Raw genomic sequence first — 12,952 nt, forward strand, 5'->3', positions numbered from 1 at the left:
TGTAGTGTGGATAATAAGCACTATGTATTGAAAAGGTTAGTGGAAAAAAGTGAGAAAATAAAAAGACTGCATAACCCATGAAGAGATCCCTTTCTCCTGAATACTTTCATTTTTAGACAGAGATTGACTTGAAAATTGGACTGTAAGACTTGATATATGTTCAGTTTTTGTTTTTAAAGAAGTTCAAGCATGTGCTTTTCATTTTTCTTTAAAGAGGTGAAATGATTTAACATTTATCTATGTGCAAACATTACTCTTGTAATCCTAGAGGGTTATGGAGACCATGGTTTATCCACTATATCACTTTCATTTGCCCATGGGTGGTTTTACCTTCTATATGCTCAACATTTCTAGGATCCCTGCTCTTTCCAGATGGATAGTAATCTATTTTTTGCATTGATCTCCAACTTTGACTTACGTACCTGTCTCTCTGACAAAGGGTAGAAAATATAAGAAAGTCTTCATATTGAAACACATAATCCCGCATTTTAACATTTTAAAAGACTAAGATTTTAACTTCCATAGTGTTAAGGTATGGGGAGAATTGGGTGCTGAGTAGTAACTAGGTAGAAATGAGTAGGAATGGATAAAATCTAGGTGGAACCACCAAACCACCCACAGGGATTGCCAGAAACAGTTTGTGGAGTGTTTTGTTTTTCCTTCCACTTCTTTTTTTTTTTTTCCAGGTTTGTGGATAAGATTGGAAATTTTAGCACAAAGAGCTGTTTGCTACAGTTTTATTGTAAGTGTTGCTCATTCAGGTGAATCTTCTAATCTAAAATAAACTTTCTGGTTTTTATTAATTTCTAGTAGCATCATTCTTAAAGCCAAGCATGCTGTCTTATTGTCAAAAGACATTAGCTTAATTTGAAAAGTACTTTGCAGTAAGTAGATTTTGTTCCAATGATGTATTTCATTGTTTTTTTTTTTTTTTTTAAACTTGTTCCTTTCAGGTGTATGTGTGTGTTTGATAAGCAATTGTAGTGTTACTTTTGCTTGGCATAGGCTTCTCTGGATTATGAGCTTTTTTTGGTATGTCATTGTATATGTTTTTGTGATACATTTATATAAAAAAGAGACATATAAATGCCACCCAGGGAATCTATGACAATAGCACCTCAGAGTTATTTGCTATTGTTGATATTTAATTTTATTTTGCATATATATTATTTATGAAAACTTTATAAATCCTGCCAAAACACATTTCAGCAGAATTGGAAATGGCATCACAAGAAAAATTGCCTGGTGTGGATCAACAGGCTTTGTGGCCTGTTTTATAAATGTGCCTTTTTGTTGTATACTTTATAAATCATGTATGTAGAAAGAAGAAAAAGAATGATTTATTAAATGTTTATGAGAAACTGTAGTACACCCTGTTTTTAAAGTGCAAGGAACAGACAATTAGCTGAGGGATTTGTCATTCAGGTTATTGATCACAATGGGAGTCTAAATGGAGGGAAAACATGAATTTTTCCTTAAGTCAACAGTCAGTGTAGAGATGAAATAACCCTAATTTTGAATTCCCTTTCCTTTCTCAAAAGTTTATTATCACTCAGCTTGCAGCATGGAGACCTTTAGCCTTTGACCGAGAGAGATAAGAATTTCTGAAGGGGGCTATATTTATCCCCTTTTATCAGTTTCCTTAAGGAAGGAAGACGTGTTTTTGTCTCTTTTCTTGCTTGAGAAAAGGCTGGCATAGTGTTATAGATCTTGTTTGCTGTGAAAGAAGAATAACTCTATCAATTTGATTGAAGGTGTCAGAAATGTTTTAGGAAACAGCAGAAGCAGAGTTCTGAGGTGGGAAAGGTTTGACATATAGCAACGGCAGTGCCTGCTTTGTTTGTGTTTTGATTTAATACACCCACTGGGTTTTTAAGTGTATTATGCTAAAAGAGTGAATTGCTTGTTTGCAAAGCTGGCTAGAGTCTGTTTTGTGGACATTTGTCCTCATTTTACCTCCATCTTTAAATAAATAAATAAATAAATAAATAAATAAATAAATAAATAAATGCAATTTTGAGATTTTTGTAAAGGGTTTGTTATACATTTTCCCTTGATTGAAAATGGTAAGCATTTTATGTACTTCTCTCAGTTGGATGAAAATGAGAGGAAGGGGTGTTTTAGGTAACAGATTGTTTTAATAAAAAGTGTCCCTTACCCACAGAGATTCTCTGTTGTGTGCATGGTTGCTGCTGGAAATATATGCGTTTTAATGGAAATAAATAGCTAAGAATCAGAGCTCACTCTAAAGAAATTGAATCACACCCATAATTATCTTTAGGTTCTTAATTTTTTTCATTTGTTTATGTTTGTGCATTTTGATGAGGCACTTCACTTCCCAGTGCTTTAGTTTTCATATTCACATAGTGGGGTCCATAATATGCTTTTATAACCCTGCTGAGAGGATCAATGAGGTCCGTGTACATGAAGGAGCTTAATAAATAGTATGTGATTCAAGCTTTCTGGATGAAAGGTGCTACGTGAGTACAAAGTAGAGCAGCCTCCCACAGGTAATGCCTTTGCCTGGATAACTCTGATTATAGGCTTTCTTTATCTCTTCAAAGCAGAGATTTTTCTCCTTGATTCCTTCCTATATCTTCGTTGCAGAAGCTAAGATGCCTATTTACTCAGTACCATTTCTTTTTGAGCATGCATACACCAATCAAGGAACAACTTGCAAAAAGATTTGTTTACTTAGTGCACACATGGTCAATCACATACACGCAAATAGGAAAAAGGAACAGTATAAAAGGGATGTTTATATCACATCAAGCCCCCAGATGGCTCACAGAACCTCTGCCATCTCAGGTGGAACATAATTTTGGAATATGGATTTTCAAGTAAGGCCATTGCATCGCGAGAGCATTGAATAAAGTATTTTTTAGAATAATTTAAATTTGACTTCATTATATTTCCATTTCCTGTGCAGCTCTAGATAAAAGTGATAACGAGAAATAATTTTATGCAACACTTTAAAGTGTTTACAAAACATTTTCACAGACATTATTTACTTTGTTTTTCACAACAATCTTGTGAGGTGGGGAGAACCTGTGTGCTCTGAAAGGTTATGTAACTTGTCAAAAACTACCCCGCTGTTAAGTGGCAGTATGTAATTTAGAGCAAACATCTTAGTACTTTTCCAGATTTTCTGGGATGGTAAGTGAATTTCGTCAGACATTCCATATCTGATTAATAACTAGTGGTTGTCTACAGTGCTGTGCTCCGGATCTGGTATCAGAGGGAAAGAGTGCAGTAATTGACTAGTGATGTCTGTTCTGTATGTGAGTAGAGAGCTGGGTCATGAGTGATGCATATCTGCCATCTCAGAAATGTACTATAATGTGGGTGCTATGGACTGAAAGTTTGTTGAAATCTAATTCTTTTTTTTTTTTTTAAGATTTAATTGTTGATTTTAGAGAGAGAATGAGTGAACATATGTGGGAGTGGTGGGAGGAGCAGAGGGAGAGGGAGAGGGAGAGAGAATTTCAAGTGCACTCCAGGCTAAGCACAGAGCACGGACAGGGGACTTGATCTCATGATCCTGGGATAGAACTGAGCCAAAATCAAGAGTCAGATGCTTAACCCACAGAGCCACTCAGGCACGCAGAAATCTAATTCTTAATGTAATAGTATTTGGAGGTGGGGCCTTTGGGAGGTAATTAGGTCAAAAGAGTAGAACCCTCATGAATGGGATTAGTACCCTTAGAAGAAGAGGCCAGAGCAGGAGCTTACTCTTTCTACCATGTGAAGACAACACAAGAATGTGGCCCTCTGTAAAGGGGAAGGGGTCATTCACCAGAACCTGGCCATACTGGCACCCTGATCTTGGACTTTCAGCCTTCAGACTGTGAAATAAATTCTGTTGTTTATAAGTCACCTGTTTATGGCATTTTGTTATAGCAGCCCAAATTGACTAAGACAGTGAGTTATTTTTAAGTGTCTTTTGAGTAATGAATTTGTCTCTGTAATTCTCAAGTAAAATGGGTATTGCTGAGCAATTTGTACCAGGGATGTGGACTGGGCCCGTTAGTCAGCCATAGTGTGGAAACACATCTGCTTTTTATGGAAGAATTTAATTAAACTACTCCTTTAGCTAGATTTCTGATATTGAAATGTGGCAGACGATTATGATACAGGTATCATTTTCTTGAACTTTCTCTCAGTCTGTTTATTTATTATCACAAAACATCCTTTAATCCTTTAGAAACTCTTTACAGAGTTAGGGTTAAGTGAAATCTATTTTGAAAAACTGATGCATATAGATGAGAATATAAAAGCACTAGGTAGCAAACTTCTTTCTAAATATTAGTTGGTAAAATGAAAGAGAAAGAAGGGGAGATGATTTGAAATGAAGTAATATGGTAGGGAATTTTCTTAGTTTCCTGACATTATATCAGGTAGGTGATACTCTGTGCTCAGTATTATAAGGATAGCATTGATTGCTGAAGTAAGTTATTTTAGGAGGGCATTAATATTATGGTAAATAATTTAGGCCTATCAACCACAGAAAGTATCCTATCTTAAAAGACACATCAGTAGACATGTCTTTTGGCTTTTAAGAAAATGATATAAGACTCATGCAGTTAAAATTATTTTTGAAGCTGACTATCCCTAGGTGTGTAACTGTACTGATATTTTCCCATCAGTTTGCAGACAATTGGCCCACTTTGCTGATGAGTCATTCAGTTCCACTTTCAATCTTGGCATTGAAAAATACATAGATAACTCTAGTGTGAAAAAAGATATTACCATATTCTTACCTTAAAATTAGATTTGGAATTATGTGACCTGCTATTTTGTTTCTTTTACCAGAAGGTTTTTGCAATGAAATTTTTATAAAATTGCTCTAATACATTTTTATAGTTGGGAAGGACCATTTTAAAATATGAATTGGAATTCATCACTGTGTGATTGGCTCCCAATCTGTATCTTCAGCCAGACAGATCCTTTGAGTTCTAGAGCATATATACTGATACAGAAGAAGATGTGAAGAGGAATAAGCAAGAATGGTGGATGTCAGTACTGATACTTGCTAATTCTTGACCCTGCTATAACATCACCTTGCTCCATGATTTTTATTTCCTGAACATCTCTAAAATCTGACCATGTCACTCTAGGTCCATTGTTAGATATGTTAGGCTTAACCTTAAACCAAGCTACCAATCTCTCCCTGGACTTTTAATGATGTCATAATTGATTTTCCTACACTTAATCTTGCCCCTCTGCTATTCGTTGTCCAGATGAGCTTTTTAAATGAAGCTGCTATAGATCCTTTTCCACAACACTAGAGGGTAAGGACACTTTTATTTCTATAAACAAATTGAATCTTCTCATAGACCTAGTCACCTTGGGCCCTGGAAAATTCAGTCTCAGATAGTAGTAGATTTAGATTAGGGAGGCCAGAGTCAGACTCTTTTCGCTCAAGTGCTAAATTGACAAGCCATGTGGTGTTGAGCAAATTACTTGTCTCTTAAAGCCTCTTGCTCTTTCCTCATATGTAAAATAGAGACAACAGTAGTCTTTAATTTACAGATGGTTGTCATTATCCAATGAGATAATCTCAGTAAAGATATTAGCACAGTGTTGTACATGAGGTAGTGAAGATCATCTTCAAGGCTGCCATGGGCCGTCCTCTCTGCCTGTCTCCAACCTCCATAGCCTCAGTGCTTGGCTACAGGAACTCCTCAATGCTTGTTCCTACATCTACAGGAACTCTTACTCCGGCTTTTCTGGTCATGATTTATATTGTTCATCTTGATAGGGATCCTACATTGCAAAATTGAGACCTGGGATTCTGCTATAATGCAAACCCCAAACCTCTATGCCTAAGTTCATCTCTTCTCTCAGTGTGATACCATATAATGGACCTGATTATGGAGTTGGAGACGGGGAAAAGGACAAGAAGGTAGAGATAAAATGAGTACTTAGCCCTTTGGATAAATAATCATGGCCTTTCTTTATGTCAGATAAGCTAAGTTTTATTTTTTCCTTAATAACCTCTCATTATCCCCAACTCAGTTATTATGTCACCTATCTTGATTGCACATTCTTTAAGGCCAAAATCCGCCCAGGCATAGAGCCTATGCCTGAGCTATTCTTATGCTCTTCCTCTCTTTTTTTGCCTGCTGAATTTTTACTGGTTCTTCATATCTCAGATCAAACTTTCTCACAGTTTTCTCTGATGCACCAGGTGAGGATAAATCCACCTGTTAGCCACATATTTTATATTTTTATGTATTCCTCTACTCAGTACCCATTACAGTTTGTAATGATCCTTTTAATGTGCATATGGTAACTGTCTCCCACCAGACCAAAAGCCCTACGTGGGTAGACACCATATCTGTAAGGACAGAAATTTGTGGAACTAACAGAGTGTTTGGCGTGTGGTATCAATTAATATTTGTTGGCTGACTGAATAGGTAATTTTCATAAACACTGAGAATTTGTATTGTCTGTAGCACTCTACCGCCTTTTAACATTTATTTTTTCTTTTCAGATTTTTAAATCTGCAAAGGACAGCAAATATGTAGTAATGAATTCTTAATTATGTTATAGCTGAAGAACAGTTTTCATGTTTGGATTTTTCTGTTGCCTCCATTAACCAAGCATGGGAATTAGTTATTACTGCTTTCTGTTGTCTGCATTGTTTATTGCAAACTACTGGTATTTAGAATTAATCTTTTGATAAAACATTATAAAGTTACATATAGTTTCACAAGGGCACACATACACAGAGATAAATAGTTCCTTTAGTTTTTAGAATATTAACTATGGATTCTTCAAATTTTCTTTCTCTTCTCTATCCTCCTTTCCTTCCTCTGCTTCTCTCCTTTTCCCATTCTTCTCTGTCCCACCCTTGTATACTCACTCCCTGATCTGAACTTACAACTGTAGGAAATAATGGAAGCATCTACCCATAAATGGCCTGGTTAGCTTGAAGTTAAGATAGACACAATATTGAAATATTCTCTTTAAACTTCCAGCTCTCCTTTGTGATTTAAAAATTTGCATTATCATTTTAAAGGATTAATTTTATTTGGCAGTTCTTCCAGGTTTCTGCTCTTAAAATCACTTTGGGAATTAACAAGTGCATTTGTTTTCCAAATCTGCTCAGCTCTGCACCTTCAGCTCCAAAGCACTCAGAGCTTGCTTCCCTCATTCTCCGCTTGCCACCCCAGTTAACTCAGAGGAGGAATAAGTCCTCAGTAGACTATTAAAAAAGCTGCTCAGAGATCTCTCCTTTTCTCTTTTGCGGGGGAAGAATTTCATTTGACAAATTTGGCATGAGTGCTATCAGTCAGTTAATACTTCATAAAACGTGGACTGGAATAAAATTAACTTTCAAAGTACTGACAAATCAGTAGCACTTCCACTAATTAGGATTCAATGTGCATGAGAATCTTATTGGAGACTGAATACATCCGTTCACTGTGTAGTTAATCTGATTGTTTCCAGCCCAATCTACCCAGTGGCATCAGTATAACCCACAGAGCTAAGTCTGGGTAATATGTTGGTCTTACCTTCCATCAACTACAAAAGGAATCTATAGTAACTATGGATGCGGTGATGTTGGAGGTAATTACCATTCTCCTTAGCCTCTCAAACATTCAAAAGATTCCTTAACCTTCTAATAGGTTGCCAAATTTTAATGTAATGGACCATGGTGTGTAGGTGCTACTTTTTAAATATCAGTTTTGTTGTCTTAAGTGTAGAAGTACCAGAGAGACATTATGGAATGGGAGAAAAAGAAGAAAAATAAAATTACTCATACCACTGCTGTAACACATCTGGTATCATTTTGATGTGGACTCTTCTAAATTATTTTTACATGTATTTTTAAATAGCTCTATTCACAAATTTGTACACTGATTTTTCTTTGGTACCATTTCAGAAATACTCCTATATTATAACTTAGAGGTCTTAAAGTATCCGTATTATATTATCTAGGTAACAGCTATGGCATAATTTGCCTAAACATGTCCTATTGTTGGACATTTGGGCTGCTTGCAGCTCTTCAACATTTTAAATAACATTGTAATGAATAGTTTTGTGCATAGATATTTTGATTTATATTCTTAAAAGAGATTTGTAAAGTGGCATTATCTCTGCTTGACTTTTGAAGGTTTGAGATTAGTAACATTATTCTTCTTTCTGAATTGCCATGGAGTCTTGGAAGGAGAAAACTGTGAGCTTACATGATTATTCTATAAGAGCTTTCTTCAATTGGATAGTTTCAAATACCTTTCCATTGTGTTTCTTATTTTCCCTTTCTTGGAACTAGGTAAATAAATTTCATCTGTAAAAATATCAATGACAGTAGCTGTAAGTCCATACTGAATATCTATGCCAATTTGCCAAGCCCTTCATTTACTTGTTAGTTGATCCTTACAACAATCCCACAAAGTAGACAGTATTGTATTGCACCTACTTTGCAGAATAAGAAAGGAAGTTCAAGATGTTTGGGTAATAACTTGCCTAAAGCCACATCAAGAAAATGATAGAACTGAGATTCAAGCCCTACTCTTGTGATGCACTTTACAGCCTAATTATATGGATTCTCTGAAATTATGTATAGTTTTTCACAGTGTTCCTAAGAAGAACCAAAGCTTCATGCTCTGCACATTTTAAATACCACTTTCACTTAAGGAGAAATACTGGATACAATTAAGTAATGGATCATGTATTTTGGGTATCTGAGTGGCTAGATTGAAAACTTCATGACCAAAAATTTATGCCTGTGTCCACAGTTACCTTTCTAATTTCAAGCAATAGTATTCAGGGTGGACATTCACTGTGTTGAATGAATAAGTACCCATCTTCAAATGCTAACCAATTCTTTTAAAGAAATTTACTACTTATAGCATCTGAGCTATTTACTGAGCCTTGACTAGGCTTACTTGTAAGTTACTAGGAGTCCTTTTTTACCCACGAAATCTCTCTCATATAACATTAAAATGCCTCATTGGAGGATTGCAAAATTCTGCCACTTGAAAAAAAAAAGCAAACAAAACATCATCAAGCCTAGAGACTACACAAGTATTTGTAATTGGAAAAAAGAAAGACAGTTGAAAATAACTAAAAACCTATAGAATCAAAGTTGGTAAATATTTAAATAGGTATATAAAAGGTAACAATGCTATATAGCCAAATGCAATTTTACACAACTCTTAAAGTATTATAACTTTTATTTATGGTGATTTGTAGTTGTGCTTTATTATGTTTAAAACTATGTGGGGTGGAGCCTTCAATATTAAGAGTTCCCAGGGATGCTAAAGTCTTAACACTGTATGCCACTGCTACTTGGTTTGAATAAAAGACAGCTCATGAGTCCTATACTCATTTCTTTGGCTATTGATTACCAGATTCCAGAACAGCAGGTGTAATCAATAGACCCTTGTTAGTCTTTTTTACTGTTGAGGATTGGGGGTCAGCAATTGGTGAGCCTAAAAAAAATATGGACCTTTCTTCTAATTAAATCCTATGATAGCCTAGCATAGTTTTTTTCTTTTATCTTTTTTCTTATTTCTTAGTCGGTCAAATAGGTGCACACATTTAAATTTCCTGATATTATTTTCTGCTTAGGGATTGTCTTTTAGAAACTGTAGCCGATGCTTCATGTGCTTCATGGAGACTCTTAATCCTGTCCCATATTAATCCCCCACCCTCAGTTCTGGGAAATATTTAATCTAGTGGTGGAAACATTAGACGTCTTGGATCCAGAGCGCATGAAGTCAGCCTTGAGTCAGTTTTGCTTCTGAGTTTGGACCTGGATGTCCTAGCTAGGCTTTGCTACTGATCTTTTGTTGCTGTGGTTGTGTTCCCACTATGAGTAGCTAGATCCCTAGATGCCGTCTGTCTGATTGATTGAAACTCTCCTTATTGCTGGCCATCAGTTACAGGATGATAAACTCTGTTCATCTGTGGGGCTCTCCACCTGTTGTCTACTTTTAGACCTATTTAATGCTTAACACCTGCCTGCCTGAACTTCCTTCTGGATCTGGCCAGTCTTCCTTTAGTTAGCTTCGAGGCTTTTCCTAACAGCCTCTCCATCTGTCCAGTCTGGCTCCAGTGGGACAGCCTAACGTCTGTGTCTAGTTTCCTCCAGATTGGCCATTTGTGTTACTGACAGCATCCCTGGTCCTGAAGCAGAAGAGAATACCATGCAGTTGAAATGATGTGAGAAGCAGAAAGCAGTGAGTATACACTACTTAAGTAAAACAAAAAGCTTTCTTTCATGTTATTTTAAGCCACCCTGAAACCTAGTAGTTTTTTTTTTTTTTTTTTTTTAAAAGACAGTGCTCGGGATCCCTGGGTTGTGCAGTGGTTTGGTGCCTGCCTTTGGCCCAGGGCGCGATCCTGGAGACCCGGGATCGAATCCCATGTCAGGCTTCCGGTGCATGGAGCCTGCTTCTCTCTCTCTGCCTGTGTCTCTGCCCCTCCCCCCCTGACTATCATGAATAAATAAATAAAATCTTAAAAAAAAATAAAAATAAAGACAGTGCTCACCTCAGCTTTTTCATTTTTGTTCTGTATAGAAATCTTTGGTTTCAGACAAATGGATTCAGAATGAAAATGAATTTTCTTTTTTTGTTTTTCTTCCTTTTTTGGAGAGGAAGATGTGTTTAGTTACCAAAATATGGTATTGGAGTAGAATTGTTCAGATTTAAATATAAATATGGGAACTTTTTTTCAAAAATATTTTCTATCTTAGCTTGAGTTCTGAGAACGTTTCTTTGGTAGCTTCCCCCCCACCCCCCGTATTGCTATTTTTGACTGCAGTTCCTCGGCCTTGCTCTCTCTCTCCCCCTTCTAATAGAAGTTATTCCTTCCCTTCCTTAATATCTGCTTAGGCATTTACTGATGTTGGTTATGGCAATTTGCTTGCTTTTCTGGAATTGGATACTCCTGTCTTGACCCAGGCCAGTCATTCTATACATATGTGTGGTGTATTACAGTAGGAACAAGTCTAGAAAGTGGGACTGGATTTGCATGGAATTCATATGTGAATAGTGCTTCTGATGGAAGATCAGTCATATGACCTCTTTGTGAAGGAATGCTTTAATTATTTCTGATGAACCCACTTTCGTTGTTTTTTCCATTACTTTTTGTTGTTTGTTTTCCAGTGATGGCAGATTTATCAATCGAATGACATGTTTGTGGGAGTGGAGATTTCTTTGCTCCTGTTTTTGTTTGGTGTCTGACGAGTGATAACCATTTTCCTCTATGGATTTGTATGTACATCTTCCTCATTTCTAGTGCTCATATGGAGAAAGAGAGCACAGCATGGTAGTATTCAACATCCAGGAACTATGTGGCTGGTTGTGCCTTGGCTAGTTTGTCATCTTATAACTGTTTACCGTTGAGTAGACGGTAGGCTCCAACAATCTACCTTTGATTGATTGATTGAATGTTGGGAGGAGAGTACGGCCAAATAAGCTGACACAGAAAAATTATGCCTTTTCATCAGACTTACCTAAAACTATGGTTGCCCTTACCTTCTGGTGTCTGAGTGGTTTGCTGGTGTTCTATTATCCAAACATCAATTACTCAGCCCGAAATGATTTAGATTTAAAGCAAAAGTCGTACCCTTCTGTAATTATGGCTACTTGATCAATGATCTTGACATTTTTACATTTTCAGTATTGTGAGGAACAAAATCCAGTTTTAAGATTTGCCCTTTAAGAAATTAGAAAATTAAAATTTAATCTGAGTGAATATTGCACGTCTGCAAAACAGAAAATTCCAGATGTCATTCTAGCCATTAAAGGACAGGTGTTCCCTTTCTAAGACCTGACATACACAATGAATACCAGCTTTAACAGTGTGATGGCATCTTAGTATAAAAAGGTAAAAATCTTGTCAAGTATTTCTAAATCTCACATAGCTAATGGGGTTGAAAAACAAGGCAATATCTGATGAATAGGTATTTCCCATAAAAGAGTTCTCCCAAATGCTCTATGCTTCATGAAATTTCCACTGGCAAGATCTATAAGTCAATCCTAATTTTCGAATACAGTATATGAATTATAATTTTTACATATGAAATGGTATGCAATTTATAAAGAGTATATTTGATAAATAATGGTCAGCCTAAGATTTAGAATGAAACTATCTTCTAATTGTTGATTTGGGGCTCATTTGAGGACTCAGGTGATCTTATTTTCCTATGAGGTGAAGCCTGGAATGTTAGAAAAAAGCCTGTAATAATAAGGATATGAGGTTGAATTCGTACTAAATTAGTTTCCACATCTTCTTCCAATGTTAACTCTACCCCTCCACCTTGAAGACAGACATTATGCCTTGTTCATCATTTTATGTTCTAAGTGGCACTGCATATAGTATCTACTAGAATCTTGATAAATTGATCTGAGTTAAATAGACGTTCAAAAGAGAGACACTCTGGAGTACAGCAAAGACTTTGGAAATAGGTATAATCAATTTAGATAACTGCCAATTAAGAGCTAGTTAGACCTCAGCTTTCCTGTCTGTAAAGCAGGCTGATAGTGTTTATCTCAGAAGATTGTGGGGAAGATTGTGGTAGCATATACAAGTAGCATATAGTGATAGTTAATCTTCTAGTATGTGATAGGTGTCAGGCCCTGTTCGCAATGCTACATATATATTTTGCACTTAATTCTTAAAAATGCCCTATGGGGTAAATGCTATTATGACCTTTTTAGAATCATAAATTTTATTTTCCCTTTCTATAAATTGAGGATTATTTCTTTCTAAACTGAAAGGGGATTATTATAGTCATAGATTCAGCAAATGCTTGTATTAGAGGTCAGTGTGCAAGACAAGATGTCTCTGTCCTGAAGTAGCTCTTCAGTATCATGGGGAAGGTGGGCAGCAGGTGAACAGCGTGACAAATCCTCAGATAGCAGTAGTCAGAGTGTGCTGTAGGAGAAGAAATGTATTTCCTATACACTCAGGCTTTTAAGAGTATTCTTTC

General features: G+C 36.2%; 1 long non-coding RNA gene across 2 annotated transcripts in view; it reads left to right on the plus strand.

Moving 5' to 3' along the window:
• Positions 1–5,237: 5,237 nt before the first annotated feature.
• LOC112650417 (uncharacterized) overlaps positions 5,238–12,952 on the plus strand; it is a 42,623-nt gene continuing 34,908 nt past the window's right edge. The window contains exon 1 of one of the 2 annotated variants that reach the window (XR_004803755.2): positions 5,238–5,291. This is a non-coding gene — a long non-coding RNA (uncharacterized LOC112650417). Of the gene's footprint in view, positions 5,292–10,094; positions 10,194–12,952 lie in introns of those variants that run through there. The other variant, XR_007401040.1, reaches the window with a different exon arrangement.

This window comes from Canis lupus, chromosome 11, assembly GCF_003254725.2.
Source record: "Canis lupus dingo isolate Sandy chromosome 11, ASM325472v2, whole genome shotgun sequence".
In the NCBI taxonomy this organism is placed as follows: Eukaryota; Metazoa; Chordata; class Mammalia; order Carnivora; family Canidae; genus Canis; species Canis lupus.